This window comes from Peromyscus leucopus, chromosome 17 (genome assembly GCF_004664715.2).
Source record: "Peromyscus leucopus breed LL Stock chromosome 17, UCI_PerLeu_2.1, whole genome shotgun sequence".
NCBI classification, from domain to species: domain Eukaryota; kingdom Metazoa; phylum Chordata; class Mammalia; order Rodentia; family Cricetidae; genus Peromyscus; species Peromyscus leucopus.
Window position 1 is genome coordinate 39,011,893 of NC_051077.1, and position 15,925 is coordinate 39,027,817.

The 15,925-nt window shown below is 35.4% G+C and overlaps 1 protein-coding gene across 1 annotated transcript in view; it reads left to right on the forward strand.

Moving 5' to 3' along the window:
* The window catches only part of Gpm6a (glycoprotein M6A), a 264,991-nt gene that overhangs the window by 66,657 nt on the left and 182,409 nt on the right, over positions 1 to 15,925 (forward strand). The window lies entirely within an intron of this gene.

Here is a 15,925-nt window from a genome sequence, read left to right on the forward strand (position 1 = left end):
ATCCAGAAGTTATTAATTGTAAATTGCAATTTCTATAGCTAAGACTTCAACACTTCAACAGTGCTTTAAATATACAATATTTATTGAATATTTCTCTCAATATCAGTATTTTATCTTGTAAAATAGACATATTAGTTACATAAGAAAAGCAAATGCATAGAACTATACCTGTCTCAAACCAAGAGCTCAGTAAAAATTCACTATGTTGATGTCAGTAATAGTATTTGATATATATATATATATATATATATGCTATATATATATGTTTTATATATATAACACTTGTTAACATTAATTTTTTTAGTTGTTTTTAAAGTTAAGTATGGTTTCTTTTCCTAAGAATCTGATAATTTAGCTAGGAAGATCCAAGACAATATCATTACAATGTTGGATAATTAATTTGCATATATTTGCACCATATAGTGCATAATTTTTATATTGTACTATGTTTGTTGATGAGGTTTTAAATTATTTAATAGTAAAACAAAGTCATGCAGTGTTAACTGAGAAGGAAAAGCTCTGTGTTATGAAACAGTTGTATCCCCTTGGTATGTGGGAAGAAAGGAATGCCTCCTGGTATCTATAGGGAGAGTGCCAGGATTTTGGATGGAAATCTTCAAATTATTTGAATAGCTTTTATTCTTAAGAATTCAAAGAGATTAAAATGAGGTTCAGCTTTGGAAACTCAAAAGAGCCTCATCAAGCAAGAAAAAAAATGTGTAAAACTTAAATTAAGACTTGAGTATAATTATCTATATTTAGTTTGTAAAGTGCAGAAAATAAGCTGTATAATATCCAAAATGCTCTTTAGAAAGATGAGTTCATGTTGAAACTTTTTCAAAAAACAACAGAAAAGTTTTTAAAGACTATTTACCATTAGCCCTGTTTTCATTCTTTTGTTTTGGTTTATCTGATAGAGTCTAAATAGCTTTTCTTTATAAGGAAGGATATTTGCATAGAAGCAATCTTTGGAATGAACTAAACCCTTCTGGCATCTTTGTTTTGAAACTTCTGATGCTCTTTCCACATTGTAACAAAAGGCACTGTTTTGTGAATTTTTTTTATTATTATAAACAGCAGAATACCTCTATAAGACTAATACTCTTTCTGTCCCTAATGATTGTGAAATTAGTCATTTCAACAGCCCATATAAAAAATCAGATAAGCCGGGCGGTGGTAGTGCATGCCTTTAAGCCCAGCACTCGGGAGGCAGAGGCAGGCGGATCTCTGTGAGTTCGAGGCCAGCCTGGACTACCAAGTGAGTCCCAGGAAAGGCACAAAGCTACACAAAGAAACACTGTCTCGAAAAACAAAAAAAAAAAAAAAAAAAAAAAATCAGATAAAACTGTTTATGATTGTTTGTGGTGAAAAAATAGAGGTAGAGATTTTAAAAAGTAGGGATCACAGCTGGGTGTGGTGGTGCACGCCTTTAATCCCAGCACTCCGGAGGCAGAGTCAGGTGGATCTCTGTGAGTTCGAGGCCAACCTGATCCACAGAGCGAGTTTCAGGACAGGCTCCAAAGCTACACATAGAAATCGGGTATCAAAAAACCAAACCAACCAAACAAACGAAAGTAGGGATCACACAGATGCCTGTGTATATAGATATGTTGATAACTTTTCTAATGTTATTTTATATCATTCTATTGTTTACTTTGTGTATTTCTACCTGTTATCAAAAACTTAGATATTCTGCTTTACAATGCATTAGTTTGTGTGCTTCTTTCCAACACTAAACTAAAAGTATCAATATTTCCAAAACATTTTTTTTTAAAATTTTATATTTATACAACTTAACTGGTGGTATATACATAGCCAGGGCTCTATAAATATTCAGATAGAAGCAGGTTCAAAGTCAGAACAACAGAATTTCATTGTCTTCCAAATGGAAGAGTTTGAAGGGAAAGAGAACAGTAGGAATGAAGTAAATATTTTCTCTCTGAAATACATGTTTCTCTTGTACCAAGCTCTTAAGCATGGCTTTGGAATATCGATTTTTTAAATTTTAGAAAGAGTAAGTAACTGTAGACACTGGAAGTTATGGTCTACCCTTTTAAACTTACAGCACTTGCCATGACAGCATATGGTCAGGATCATCTATGGACTTACAGTAAAGAATAAAAGCTGGGTGCTATCCTCAGTTGAGGTTTTTTTGCCACTATAGCAAAGCTTGCTTGGGAGAATTGAAAGAACACCTCACAGTATTTCACTGTGTTTATTACAGCCATCTTATGCCTAGTCCCCATAAGATAAATGAGAATGTTTATAACATTAAAGAACATTTATTAATCTTTATAACACACCAGCTTTCCAAGCCTTCACTTCAGGATATTCATTTTATAAAGGAAAGCATAAATACATGAAAAAATTGGAAACTTTCCCACTTTCTGAACCTATGTTCTCTGTTAAAAAACCTTGCCAGTTTCATATGCTCACCAATTATAATGCTAAAGAGAATGCACTTTCCTGCTTTCCCAACCAGTAACCCTAATGGCAAGAGGATTTCACACTTCAGCATGAGACCAGTCAATTCGTTGTTATGACTTGTGTTGTGTGGCTCTTGAGCACTCTCTGAAATAGAGACAATCTAAATAAAACTTTGGCTACAGCTAATGAAGAAGCAGGAATATCTGAATTATCACTGGTCACCAACAGACCTCAAGTTCAACCATGAGCCTCAGTTCTTTTCAGAGGCTAATATATCTCTTTTTCTCAAATGTCATAGGCTGCCTTCAACATGTGTTAGCTACCTTGAGCTGTATTTTAGAGTGAGAACACATCTACCGTTTGTACCATGGAAGTTTCACTCTTAACTTTTCCAAGTATGGCTAGGGAAAAATGCAGTTATTTCAGAAACAATGGATATTTCTTTTATTCTTTCTGTATTAATTTAAAATATGTATATTAAATCTTTGAGATGTTCCTGCATCTTATTTTGATCATATTCATCCCCTACCTCTTCTCCTCCCAGAACCTTCCCTCAACTTCAAACCCATCAAATTTTATGTCCTTATTCATTTTTTTTTAAAGATCTCATTGAGTCTATATCTTCATTAGTGAAGCCTATATACTCTTAGGTATGTGGCCATCCACTATAGCATGTTAGGTCCACCAAGAGCCACTCTGTTAAGGAAAAGGTAACTCTTCCTATCTCTCTATGATGGGATTTTGTCTGGCTTGCAGAGGTCATGCACAGGCTGTCACAACCACTGTGAGTTCATATGTACAACTGCACTGTTGGCTCCGGAAAACACTGTTGCCTTGTAATCATCGACCTCTTCTGGCTCTTACCATCTTTCTACTTTCTCTTCTATAGTAATCCCTGAGCCTTGGCAGGAGAGGGTGTGATATTTATGTCCTGTTTGGGGCTCAGCATTCCGTAGTCTTCTGCTCCTTTATCAGTTGTCAGTCTCTGTGTTAATCATCATCTACTGTAAAACAAACAAACAAACAAACAAAAAAAAACAAACCAAAACCAAATTTTGTACCAAACCAGTATTTCACTAATACCAGCGACACCACACAAAAAGGAATAAACAATCCAATCTCCTTGATGAACATTAATGCAAAAATTCTCAGTAAAATAATTGCAAACTTAATTCAATACCAGATCAAAAATATCACTCATGATCATTTTGGCTTTATTCCAATGATGAAGAAATTATCAAAATATTTAAATCAGTAAACCGGTATGCCTTAGTAGTAAGTATCATCTTACCTGAGCCATGCTCTTCTGTCTCAATAGGCAGACTCAGAAGAGAAACTGTAGATTTCTTGTGTTGGTTGTCAAACTTTAGTTTTACACATGATTAAAAATATTTCCTACATGTATATGCAATAGATATTCAATTGCAAAATATGCATGTATGTATGGGTTATTAAAAATAACCAAGTAGAATTATAAAAACATGAAGTTTGTGATGTCAATAATTTTTTATTAATAGCCTAGACATTTATTTAATCTAACTCACATTTTATAAATAACATATCTTACAAGCCATGTGACAAAATAAAAAATTGGGAGTCAAATATCAGGGTAAGAACCTGAAGATCACAAAAGTTCGGAGCAGCCTCCAGTCATCTCCTATCTCTTTCATTCCTCTGTCCAAAAGGCCTGAGATCCTCTCTCTGCCCTGCTTTACTACTTCCTGTCTCCTTTCTGTCTACAGACCTCCAAACCTCTATGGTTAATTATATTGGCTAGTGGCTAGCTCTGCCCTCTGACTCCAAGCAAGCTTTATTTGTCAAAACACAATCGAAATATCACACAACAATTTCTCTTATGTATATCATACACATTTAGCTTATTTACCAGTTCTCACTTGTTTTGACTAGTTTTGTCTGACAGCTCTGTCTTCTCAGTCTGTGGCAAAGGTCACAGCATATCTGGCTGGAACAACATGTTTTTCAAGTAGCCACTGTAACAGGTAATTCATCATTACTCTCTCTGACTGTGTGGATCAACTGGAGGAAAGCATGTGTCGTATCATTTCATCTTTGCCTTGGTTGCATATCCTTTTCAGGAAGACATTTTCATAACTCTTCATAAATCCAGACATGTCATTCGTAATTTTCTTTAGACTTAAGCTTGTGTTAAAATGAGAGGTCTGTTCATTGCATAAGTTTCTCCATGCTAATAGATACTGGTATGCTGGAAGTGGAAATTATGGTGATGTCTTACATAAATAAAAAGCATGGATTACATTTAATTCAAAACACTTAAGATAAAGATGAGATGAAAGATGCCCTGATCAAATAATATAACAATATTACTTTACTGAACAATGATGTGTTTCTATTTATAACTGCTAATATAATAGTGTGACATCAGATACTGAAGTGAAAGGGTAATTTTAAAAATTAAAAAGGATTTTGCATATTCAAAAGATTTTGTTAGGCAGATTTAATTAGTATCTAGAAATATCTACTTTAGAATTTATATGATTTATATAATATAAATATTAAATTTCCAAATGAACTTATTTATTTCTAGATGCTATATTAATTCCAATAAAGGGAGAGTATATGAGCTGGTTTCATTAAAATTTATTAAAATTGACCTCCCCAAATTTCACATTGCTCTATTTCATTAGTTTACCTTGAACATACTATTTGTTCCCAATATTAAATTTTTTCTTTTATGTGTGCGCTTCAGTGTAGAGAAAAGGATGGATGCCTTCAGGAACTCCCTTGCTTGGCTTAAGCACACAGGATTAAAGTCATCTTTTACCATCACTTTAAGATCTTTAGAGGTCCTGAGACAATTTTCAGCCTCTCTTCTATGCTGTACAAATGGGAGAAGTGAGAATCTACTGCTATAGTCTTATCTCTGGTGCCAGGACTCACAAGAAGACTCTTATAGAACTTACAAGGTTTTTGAATATATCATATACTTACTGTCTTAGTGATAATTCCCTAACACTGACACCAGTGTGGGAAAGAAGCCAACATTATTTTTCCTGTGTCAGGTATTCACATGTCTAGTCTCATATTATTGTCACATTATCTACAGAAGACAATACATATATTATTATACAATTACATATATTACTCAGTTTACATAATTTTTACTGCATATTACTTTAGTCACATGTATATTAGATATGTCAGTAGGCTTTGGAATCAATTCTCTTGAGATCCTTAAGGCTTGCGTTCAGTTACTATATAAACTATGATGTATCATCTACTGATTGTCTTAGAAGCAGATCTTCTTCCTGCCCAGTTCTGCCTCTTGTCTCCTGCATTACAGCACTGAGAAATCAGCAACCAGAGAAAGACAGCCAACCTCAAATGGCTTCATGGAACAGCCAAATAGGCAATATCATTTAGTTGTTACGTTCTCTGGCTACTTTTGGAAGTATGGAACACTTCAATATTACATAAAATACTACTCCAAAAGCAAATATAGGGAATTTAGCAAATTCAATGATAGGTAATTTTTAGACTTGAATATTTTCTGTCATATAACACCTCCTTACCCTATATTCCCCATATAAAACTGGGGCTCCAAAATGAGTTAAACTCACCGTATAAGCAAAATTAAGACTTCACTCTCCTCATGGTGAATTCTTACTGTCTGAACTATTTCATATTACTTAACAGGTTATAACATATTTTTCTATATGACTATTTTACTGGAAATAATGGTCCATCTGATGAGATACAGCTTAGGCCTCTTTAGAGAAACTAATTAAAATACTGAAAGTTTCCCAAACACAGAACAAAATGTTTCACACAATCTTCAGACTTACCAAAGGCTTTAAAGGGCATTCATGGAAGCATGAACTCAGGTTCAAGTTCCTATCACACTGCTTGAGTTATGTACTGTAAAGTTTGACAACTTCAGGCATTTCTTTCCTTTTTAAAAGAGAAAATAATTGGTCATGTTGTATATTCTCTGTTGTTTTAGAAGGGTGGTTTAAATTTACTTTTGTGAATTGATACAAATTTAGGGTGTTTTATGAAATCTGTCTCTACATATGTTAGACGGTTTGCAACTTATTTTTAGTTTCAAGATTTTTTTTCACAATACATAGCTTGCTATCTCTTCACCTTCTTAGAGATATTCTTCTCAGCATTAAGCATAATTTCTGATTTATCCTTGCCTATATATTGGCTTCTCCCAAGGAACTCATGTGGTCCTTACAAAAGACTTTCCTTGGGATGTGGGTCTAGGAATGCTTTGTGATTGTGAGATATATTTATTTTTTAGAGATTTTATAAATATGGCAAATAGTGTTTTAATGTGGTATATCTTAAAGTTCTAGTTAATTAAATCTGAATTACTGTATAGACCACAGAAAGGAAGACTAATTATAAAAGAGGTCAAATGTTAAAGCATAACATATATTCATTAGATTAATTTATCTCTCGTTTATTTTTATTGAAATAACATGATTGCAAACATCATTACATTACTGAAAACACTCAAAAATTAGACACCAGCCTTTGCAAGAAATTCCGTTCTTCAGACTTTCAGATCTTGATTGTTTGAATTTGGAAGTAGCACCTGCTGTGATGTGTTTAAGTACCATCTCCTACACAAATGCCATGTGCTATAGTTTGGACATTAAGTGCCCCCTCCCAAGTTTTTGGGTTAGAGATTTTCTTGTGATCTTGTGAAACTATTGGGAAATGTTGGGACCTTCAAGAGATGGGTTCTGGTAGAACTAAGTTAGGTTATTGAGGATTTGGGGACCTCCACACTTTCCTGGTTTTTTTTTTTTCCCTCAAAACCTAAGGAAACATTTCCTTGTAGGAGAGTGGGCGGGGAGGCTATAAAAGCTGAAGGATGAGAAAAAGTACTACAAAATGTTGTCTTCTGGACATGCTGTGTGTCCTGACTAGTCTCATGTCAACTTGACTTGCAAACTAGAGTTATCTGAAAGGAGGGAACTTCAATAGAGAAAATGCCTCCATGAGATCCAGCTGTAGGGCAGTTTCCTAATTAATGATTGATAGGGGAAGGCTCAACCCATTGTGGGTGGGGCCATGTTTGGACTGGTGGTCCTAGGTTCTATAAGAAAGCAGGCTGAGCAAGCTATGGGGAGCAAGCTAATAAGCACCGTCCCTCCAGGGTGTCTGCATCAGCTGCCTCCAGGTTCCTCCCTGTTTGAGTTCCCCTCCTGATTTCCTTCAGTGATGGACTACAATGTGGAAATACAAGCCAAATAAACCCTTTCCATCCCAATTTACTGTTTGGTCATGATGTTTCATAACAGCAATAGAACCTCTAAGACACAGTGACCCTTGCACCAACAAATTCATAGCAACAGAGGTTATGTACACAAATCTGTGCTCATTAACATTTTATCACAGATCAAGGGGAGGCTCCTAAGGCCATGATGTCCCAGACGAAGTACAGGTAGTTAAATGTTTCATAGAAAGAAGAAGCCATTTTCTTCAGTGACACAGCAGCTCACCATGTAAGCAATGAATTTCCATCCATGTTCATGCAAGCAACTCTAGTTAAATGCAGTGAATCACATACAAAAATCATATATGCAAGTAGGAGGGAGCCTTGGGATTAAGGAATTTATTGGGGGATAAGAGAGGAGAGTGTGAAAGTTTGATAAAATATTATATATATTTATGAAGTTGTAAAAGGACAAATAAGTGACCAGAAATACTATACTAATTATGAGTACTATATCAAATGTTGTTAATTTTTTTTTCATGTAAAATGATAAACAGTAGTACATAAATCCTTATTAACTGATAATTACAAAGCAACTTAGTCTTGGTGTCCTTCTATAGTATGCAAGCACTTTAGAAATCTTTAGTCTCACTGGGTTGGGGTTTCTTGAACAATTTGGCCTTATTTTTCCTTTACCTTTTTATATGTGTTTTCATATTGATTCATTCCTCCTATGTACCGAATCCCACAGTTTTGAACATGTCCATATTGGATTGTTTTGACACCCTGCCCTTATTCTGGATTTTTTTTTTTCAGGAAGAATGAATGAAAAGAAACCATCTGTTAGGTGGATTTTTAATAGCTTTCACGCTACTATGACAATGTGGGTACACAGAAATAAAGTATAGTTGTCCTGTATTCACCTTTATCTTGTTAGAATTACATTACCTTTTATAGGTAAGACTGTTTGAACTTACGCTTAGTTTTATTGTTTTGCTTGATTATTGCTAATATTTCATTGCTTGGAATATTGAGATCATAAGTTTTGTAGTATAACCCAAAAATATACACACACACACACAAAAAAAAAAAAAAAACAGTATTAAGAGAAAACATTCACTCTTTTAAAAAACATGAGAATGTGGTCATCAGCTTAAAGTTTAGAACCCCTAAAGATAAGGAAATGTGATTGTATGGAGGAAAGAGGGAATGAATCTGCTGATTATGGAGTCTCATACTGGAGGAAATAAAGAAGGTCTGGTGACCCAATTTAATCTGCAGTAGACTTTAGTAGACTAATAATACTTGCAAGAAGCAGTAGACTTCATGTCTTTATCAGTGTGGCTTTTTCAGAACATCCGTCCATGAAGTAGTGATGACAGCAAATAAATCCCAGATAAACAAATCCCAGGATTTTTTTTTTTTTTGAGGCAGGAGAATATCTATAAATACTCTGGAGCGTGAGATGTTTCATAGGTTTAAAATGCTCTTTTATATTGGTAATAATCTGTAAAACCTTTCTTGCACCTTGGATTTTATCCTGGGCCAGGAAAACTAAGCCCAAAGTCAAACCAATGACATGGGCAATCATCTAGGATGTCTCAGGTGATGTCTGAGCCCTGTAGTTTTATACTCCATGTAAATATTTATGGAGCTTCACACAATCTATGAGCTCTATTTAATTGAAGGCTACTTAAATTATTAAATTTTATCTCTTCATGCTGCCTTTCTGGGTTATTTTCACCCATAGGACATTATTGTTATGAAAATGAACAAGAGAATTCCTAATGACCCTGATAATAATATCCATAGTTAATTTATTTTACAGCCTCTCAGAACTTTCCTCTGAGACTGTAAGTACAGAACAGAATATAACTTCTTTAAAATCAGAACTGTAAGATTTGCCAAATATGGAATGGTTTAGTGACTGTGTAACTTCTCTTTATTTTTCTTTTTAAATAATCTTCTTTTTTAAAGATTTATTTGTTTATTACATATACAGTGTTCTGCCTGTATGTGTCTCTGAAGCCCAGAAGAAGGTACCAGATCTCATAACAAGTGGTTGTGTTCTACCACGAGGTTGATGGGAATTGAATTCAGGACTTCTGGAAAAACAGTCAGTGCTCTTAACCACTGAGCCATATCCCTGGACCCATGACTGTGGAACTTCCGATCTACCCTTGCCCTGTTTGTCTTATGGCTAAAAGAATTAGGGGGTGTGCTAAAGTAACAATTAGAGCTGGTGTTCTTTAATCTAAACTTTCCACCATACACTGCAATTCATAGACAAGAGGAAGTAGCATGTGGAAAGAATGGAATGAGATATGTGTAGGAAGAAGTTTGGGTCCTGAGGGGCAGGAGATGTTGAGGACTGTTCTTTTTATGCTTTGTCTGGTCAGCTATCAGAGAACCTGCCAACTGGAGTAAGTGAGAAAGTTAGAGTGCCAGATCAATTTTCTTCTTTATGTCAGATCTGAGAAGTGTGGTACATAGATGACAGTACATATGTGCCTAAAAAAGAGGGAGAAAGAAATGAAATCTGACTGGCTACCTGCATTTAGAGATATACAAGTAATAAAAACATCAATAAACACTCAAAACCATCTACAAAAATAAGAGTGCTTCAGTAAACATATGCCATTATCAAGAGCAGAGAGAACAACATACTTTACCATGAGATGGTTTTCGTACTATGTTATAAAGTGATATTATGCTAGAGAAAGAAGGTTGGACAGGGCAAGTTGACACAAAATTCCATGCTTGTGGGTAGGTTTAAAATTATAAAGATGGTCACCAGGTCCAATTTCATTGGGGAAGTGGTATCATGTTAAAGACTTAAAGGAAATAAATGAATGGGCTACGGGAAGATCCCCTGGCAAGTGCAATGGTCAGTACTAGTTTCCAGGGCAGGAACTTCACTGACAGGTCTAGAAGCCTTAGGAAAAAAGCTAGTGTGCTCAAGGGAAGTGAAGAAGATCAGTACTGGGAGACAGAGCTGGCCATGGAAGGTAGACTATAGGAAAGACTTTGACTTTCATTTTAATGAAGTTGGAATCTACACAGGTTGGTGGGCAAAGTAACTTATCTGGTTTGTATCTTGAAAGAATTGCTGGCTACTGCTTTTGATAGAGACAGTAGGGGAAAGGACACAAGTTGTGGACCAGAAGTCTAATGTGATTGTATGACTTTAGCAAAACATATAAAAGCACCTGCACATTTTTTTTCAAAAGTAAGTATTAAAACACATTAAACATGTATATTCACACCATAAATATATATACATTGGGTATCTAACACTCAGGACAAGAGTACCTAAGGGTGTTAGTAAGAAATCATCTTTTTGTTGGGCATGAATTTACTTGTGTAACACTCTTCTTGGAAATTGAGATTATTATTAGAAATGCAAACTCAATTTTAAAATGACACTGGAATTAACTGACATATTTTCCACTTATTTGAAATGACATCCATCATGATGTTAGTCATGTACAGAGTTCATAAGTTTTCTAGAAGAAAATCCCAGCTGCTTGTTTTGCTTTACCCATGTAAAGGCAAGCCATTTTTATGGGGAGATGGAAAAGAAGACCAAGTGAGATGTGGTGATACACAGTTCACTTTTGAAGCTGAAGCAGGCAGGAGGCTGAGGAATTCAAGGATAGTCTGGGATATGTATTCGAGCTTGGGTAGACTCTTCTTAGTGAGACTGAAAGAACGAAAGTCCTCAACAAAGAGTATAGGGACAACAGTAGAGTGGCTCTTGCTTTGTTTAATTGTGATAATAAAAATGACAGGCAACACTTATTTAGCACAACATGGAAAGTGCTGTTTTTTTAATTACTGTTATTATCTGGTATAGGTTTCACAATTAATTGAAAATATAGGTATTATTCCCACTGTTATGAAAAAGAGGTGATGTTCAAGAAGGTAATAAAAATTTCCTCCTGGTGCATATCATTTACTGGCACTAGCCTGGTACTGGAACTGAAATACTTAAATTATAACTTTAAACCCAGATGTTACATATAAACGGACTCCTAATAACTTATATAAATTAGTTTTTTTCTTATTTCATTGTATACTGAGTAAAAATCTTTAAACATGTTATGAACAGAACTTACATTTTTAAACATGCTATAAACTGAATGTGAGAATATTTTTTCTTTGTCAAATTAAATACTTTACTTCCTCCTAAGAATTCTCATATACAGTATACAGTTGACAGAAATAAACTCAACTTCTTGGCTCTTTCTTTTTTATACCTTCCTTTTCCTGTCTAGGGTCATTAACATTTCTCTCTCTCTCTCTCTCTCTCTCTCTCTCTCTCTCTCTCTCTCTCTCTCTCTCTCTCTCTCTCACACACACACACACACACACACATCTCTATTTTTCTCCCCTTTGCCATGTGAACTCATTCATTTACTTTGCAATAACAGCTCCTTCTTTAGCTTTGAAAGCTTCAGTAGGTGTGTCCACATTGAGACATTAGCTGTCGTCTTGTCCTTTGCTTCCTCTTGTCTGTTAATATTATCTCATACCAAGTCTCTCTTCAATGAAATTATTTCCCTGATTATTCTGTTTCTCCTTTTCATGCTCTGATCATTTCTTCTCTGCTATTACATGGAAGCATGAAAGGAAGAACCATTCAAAGTTCCCTCTGTCTCCTTTAACTTCCTGGGAAATTAATCCTCTTCATGTCACTGAAAACTCTTTTACATATCCACTCTCAGGTCACCATTTTCATGCATATAGTCTTATTTGGGGTTATGTATTATCTGTGTGAATCTTCTACTTGATTTTCCTGCTGCTAGAATGTCTCTTGATTTTCAATACATCCAACTCACTACAAAATTTATGTTTTCATAGAAAGTAATTCCTTATGTCACTTGCAAAGCCCTCTAAATACTTCATTGACATTTGCCAAGTAGAGTTCAAAGTCTCTTTTCTTGTGATACCTAATTTGTGATGGTCTATGCAGGTATTCCTTCCCATTTAAGCTTTCACATTTGTGTACTACAATGGAAGTCTGGTGTAAAATGTAAGTGATAATAGTTGACACAGGGCAAGAATGTCCTCAGCATTATTTAGCTGCTGTGACTCATGCATTTGGACATTTGTTTTCAGTTTGTGGTACTGCTTTGAGAGATTGTGGAACCTTGAGGACTACGGTCTAACTAGCATAAGTGTGCCATTGGAGTGGGCCTCCAAGGTGTATCCACTTCTGCTTCTGGCCTGAGCTCTTGACTTCGGAATCCATCAAAGTGAGAATAAATTGTGTTGCCCATTGACACACCCAGTTCTCTCTGCCCTCTTACCACTAACAACAGCATCCTCTCAACTGAGAGCCAAATCCTTTCTCCTGTAAGTTGCTTCTGCCAGGTCGCAGTGATGAGAACAGTAAATAATAAATCTGAGGGATAATAATGAACATACCCCCAGAAGTCCCTGACCTGTATGTGGTGTTTCCAAACTAGTGGAGGAAAGTACCCACCAATATTTAATACATAAAAAGTGTAAGGAAGTTTAAATCGAGAGAAGAATTTTAGGTGTGTGCTTTGTGCTTTGAGTCTTATCTTTCCCAATTGACTCTCTCCAAAAAAAAAATTTAAACCTTCTAATCAAGTCAAATAGAAAAAGAAAGTCAAAGCAGTGTGAAGCAGATTAGTATGTGTCCCCACATTTAGGACACACACCATACCGCTATGTAAAACACATGGGAAATCTCAATGACAAGAGTATGCTCTGAGAAACTGAAGGAGTATTGAATTATTTTATTCTTCTGGTTTATCAAAACAAGGGTTTGTAAGTGTTTACTGTGAGCTGCCTGTGATGCTGAATCAACAAGATCATAACCCATGTTTTCTAAGGCTGTCTGAAAGAAGAGTAGGCAAGCTGTGATCCTCAGGCCAAATCTTATTGCCTCTTTTGCAAATATTAGACATAGTCTTGCTCATGCATTTATATTACATGTGATGGCTGTGGGCTAAAGTAGTGGGGTTCAATAGTTGCTTCAGAGACTGTCCGGCTCAGAAAGTCTCAAATATTTTTCATTTGGCCTTTTACAGAAAAATATTGTTGAACCTTGGTGTAGAGAAGTAGGCAGATTTAAGCAAAAGGGGGCTGCAATTATGATTTGATTTTTCAAACTAGAGGAAGGAGAAAGCATAGGAATAGAACAAGGAGACAATCCCTGTGGTTATGGTGGGTATACCTGGTGGCTACAATATAGGCATTTCAAAAATCCAATTAATGTGGGAAGAATCTGCTTGCTCTCTTTGTCTTGTCCTATGGTTGTAACGTTAATTTGCAATCACCTCAGCCATGCAGACAGTTGCTGTGCCTTTCTCCTCTCTGTCTGTTCACTGGCACAGGCAGGCTGAGAACTGAGTTGTCAGTTAAAGGAGGAGGGTGCATAACACTAGAAAAAAAGAGAAGGTAATGTCACCCAGGAGAGCCTGCCCCTCTGTCCAGATTTTAATCAAAAATGGAATATTTATTCTTCCATAGGTTTCAGTATTTTAATGATTCAAAGGAGTCAGTGGTTTTTTAGCCTAGTGACACTTTGGGAAATTTGCAATCTAAAATTAACCAGAAAAAGCATATAATAAAACCACGGTTTTATTCAAAGCAAAGGAGAAGCTGTTGGCATGCTGGAGCAGGCTCCTACTGCTGCTAGCAGTGGTTAAATATTCGGGAACAACAGGAGCCTGCAGGTAAAACATTTCTAGCTCAAAATTGGCCACATGGCATATATTGGTAAATATTATAAATCAGGACATGTTCTCCTTGAAAGTCAGTTTACCAGCATATCGCTGGATAAAAACAACTCCACAATGTACTTTGAAAGCACAGGAAAATTAAGTAGACTTTTTTTTAACTGTACTTTGTGAGTTATTCATGCTTAATATTATGGATCCCTGATTCTATTTCTCTTGTTTAAAGAATATTTATCTCATTTTTTGAGATTATAATGTAATTACATTATTTTCCCATTCTTCATCCTTCCCCATCCCATTTCCCGCTTTCAAATTCATGCCATCTTTTTTCATTAAAGGTATGGTTATTTCTTGCTGAGCATCCTCTACAACCAGCAGATTCCTAAACTAGGCATTGCTTGTGGGGCTCATAAAGTATCAGCCAGCAGTATAAGGTGTCCACACTCACACTGATTAAAACACAACTCAGAATCAAGTATACAGTGAATCCAAGGTGTTTCTGTCAGCCGTCACATGTATTGCATCATGTCACTTTGTTACAGTCTTGATTTTCAACACATAACATGCCCACGTTCTGTGCATGTCCTCATACCAACTTGGACCCAGTGACTATTGCTGGAAATACTATGGCTCTCACTTGAGAGTATTGCATGTTGTGAGTTTCAGAGTTCTTATTATACATTCAAAATGTTTCAGTCTCACAAAAGCAAAATGGATTCATTTCATAAAGCAAAGATTTTTTAATATTTCCCTGCATGCATTCTTTGTCAACATGTAAAAAATAGTATATATTTTGATTCCTTTAGAATGTTTGATTCTAAATATTGCTGTTTCATTTGCTGACATGAGTATTTTCAGAAAAAGCCATTAATTGAATTTTGGTTTGGGATTAGGACAAAATTTCTACTAGCCTTTAAAATGGGCTAGATTTACTTCTGCCATTTTGTACATATATAACAGAATAGTCTCAGAAGGGCTAGATGTAAAATAAAGCTATTTATCAACTCTAAAAAACATTAAAGATACTGTATATTCTCTAGTATCAAATATTCAGCTAATGTTTATTTTTTATGGCAAAATTTAAAAAAAAAACACATATAAAGAGACATAATCTACTTGGTGAGCTCCAATCCAGTGAGAGAACCTCTTTCAAGCAAGGGGGACAATGACTGGGGAACAACACACCAGTCTACACATTGGTCTCCTAACTCATATAAACACATACTCTCCCCTCATGAACATGCATACATGTATATGAAAAACTGAAACACAAAAGGAGTAAGTAAAGGATAAATGAAGGGCTGGAGAGATGGCTCCGTGGTTAAGAGCACTTGTTTCTTTTGCAGAAGACCTGGTTTCAGTTCCCAGCACCCACATGATGGCTCAAAACTATCAGTGTCTCCAGTTCCAGGGGATCCAATGTCTTCTTCTGACTTCCATACACACTAAGCACATACATGTTGCATATATATGAACACAGAAAAAAAACACTACATGCATAAAACAAATTAATCTTTTTAAGTTTGAAAAAAAGCAAAAAGAATTTAGTAATAATTGGGATGGAGATGGAGCAAAG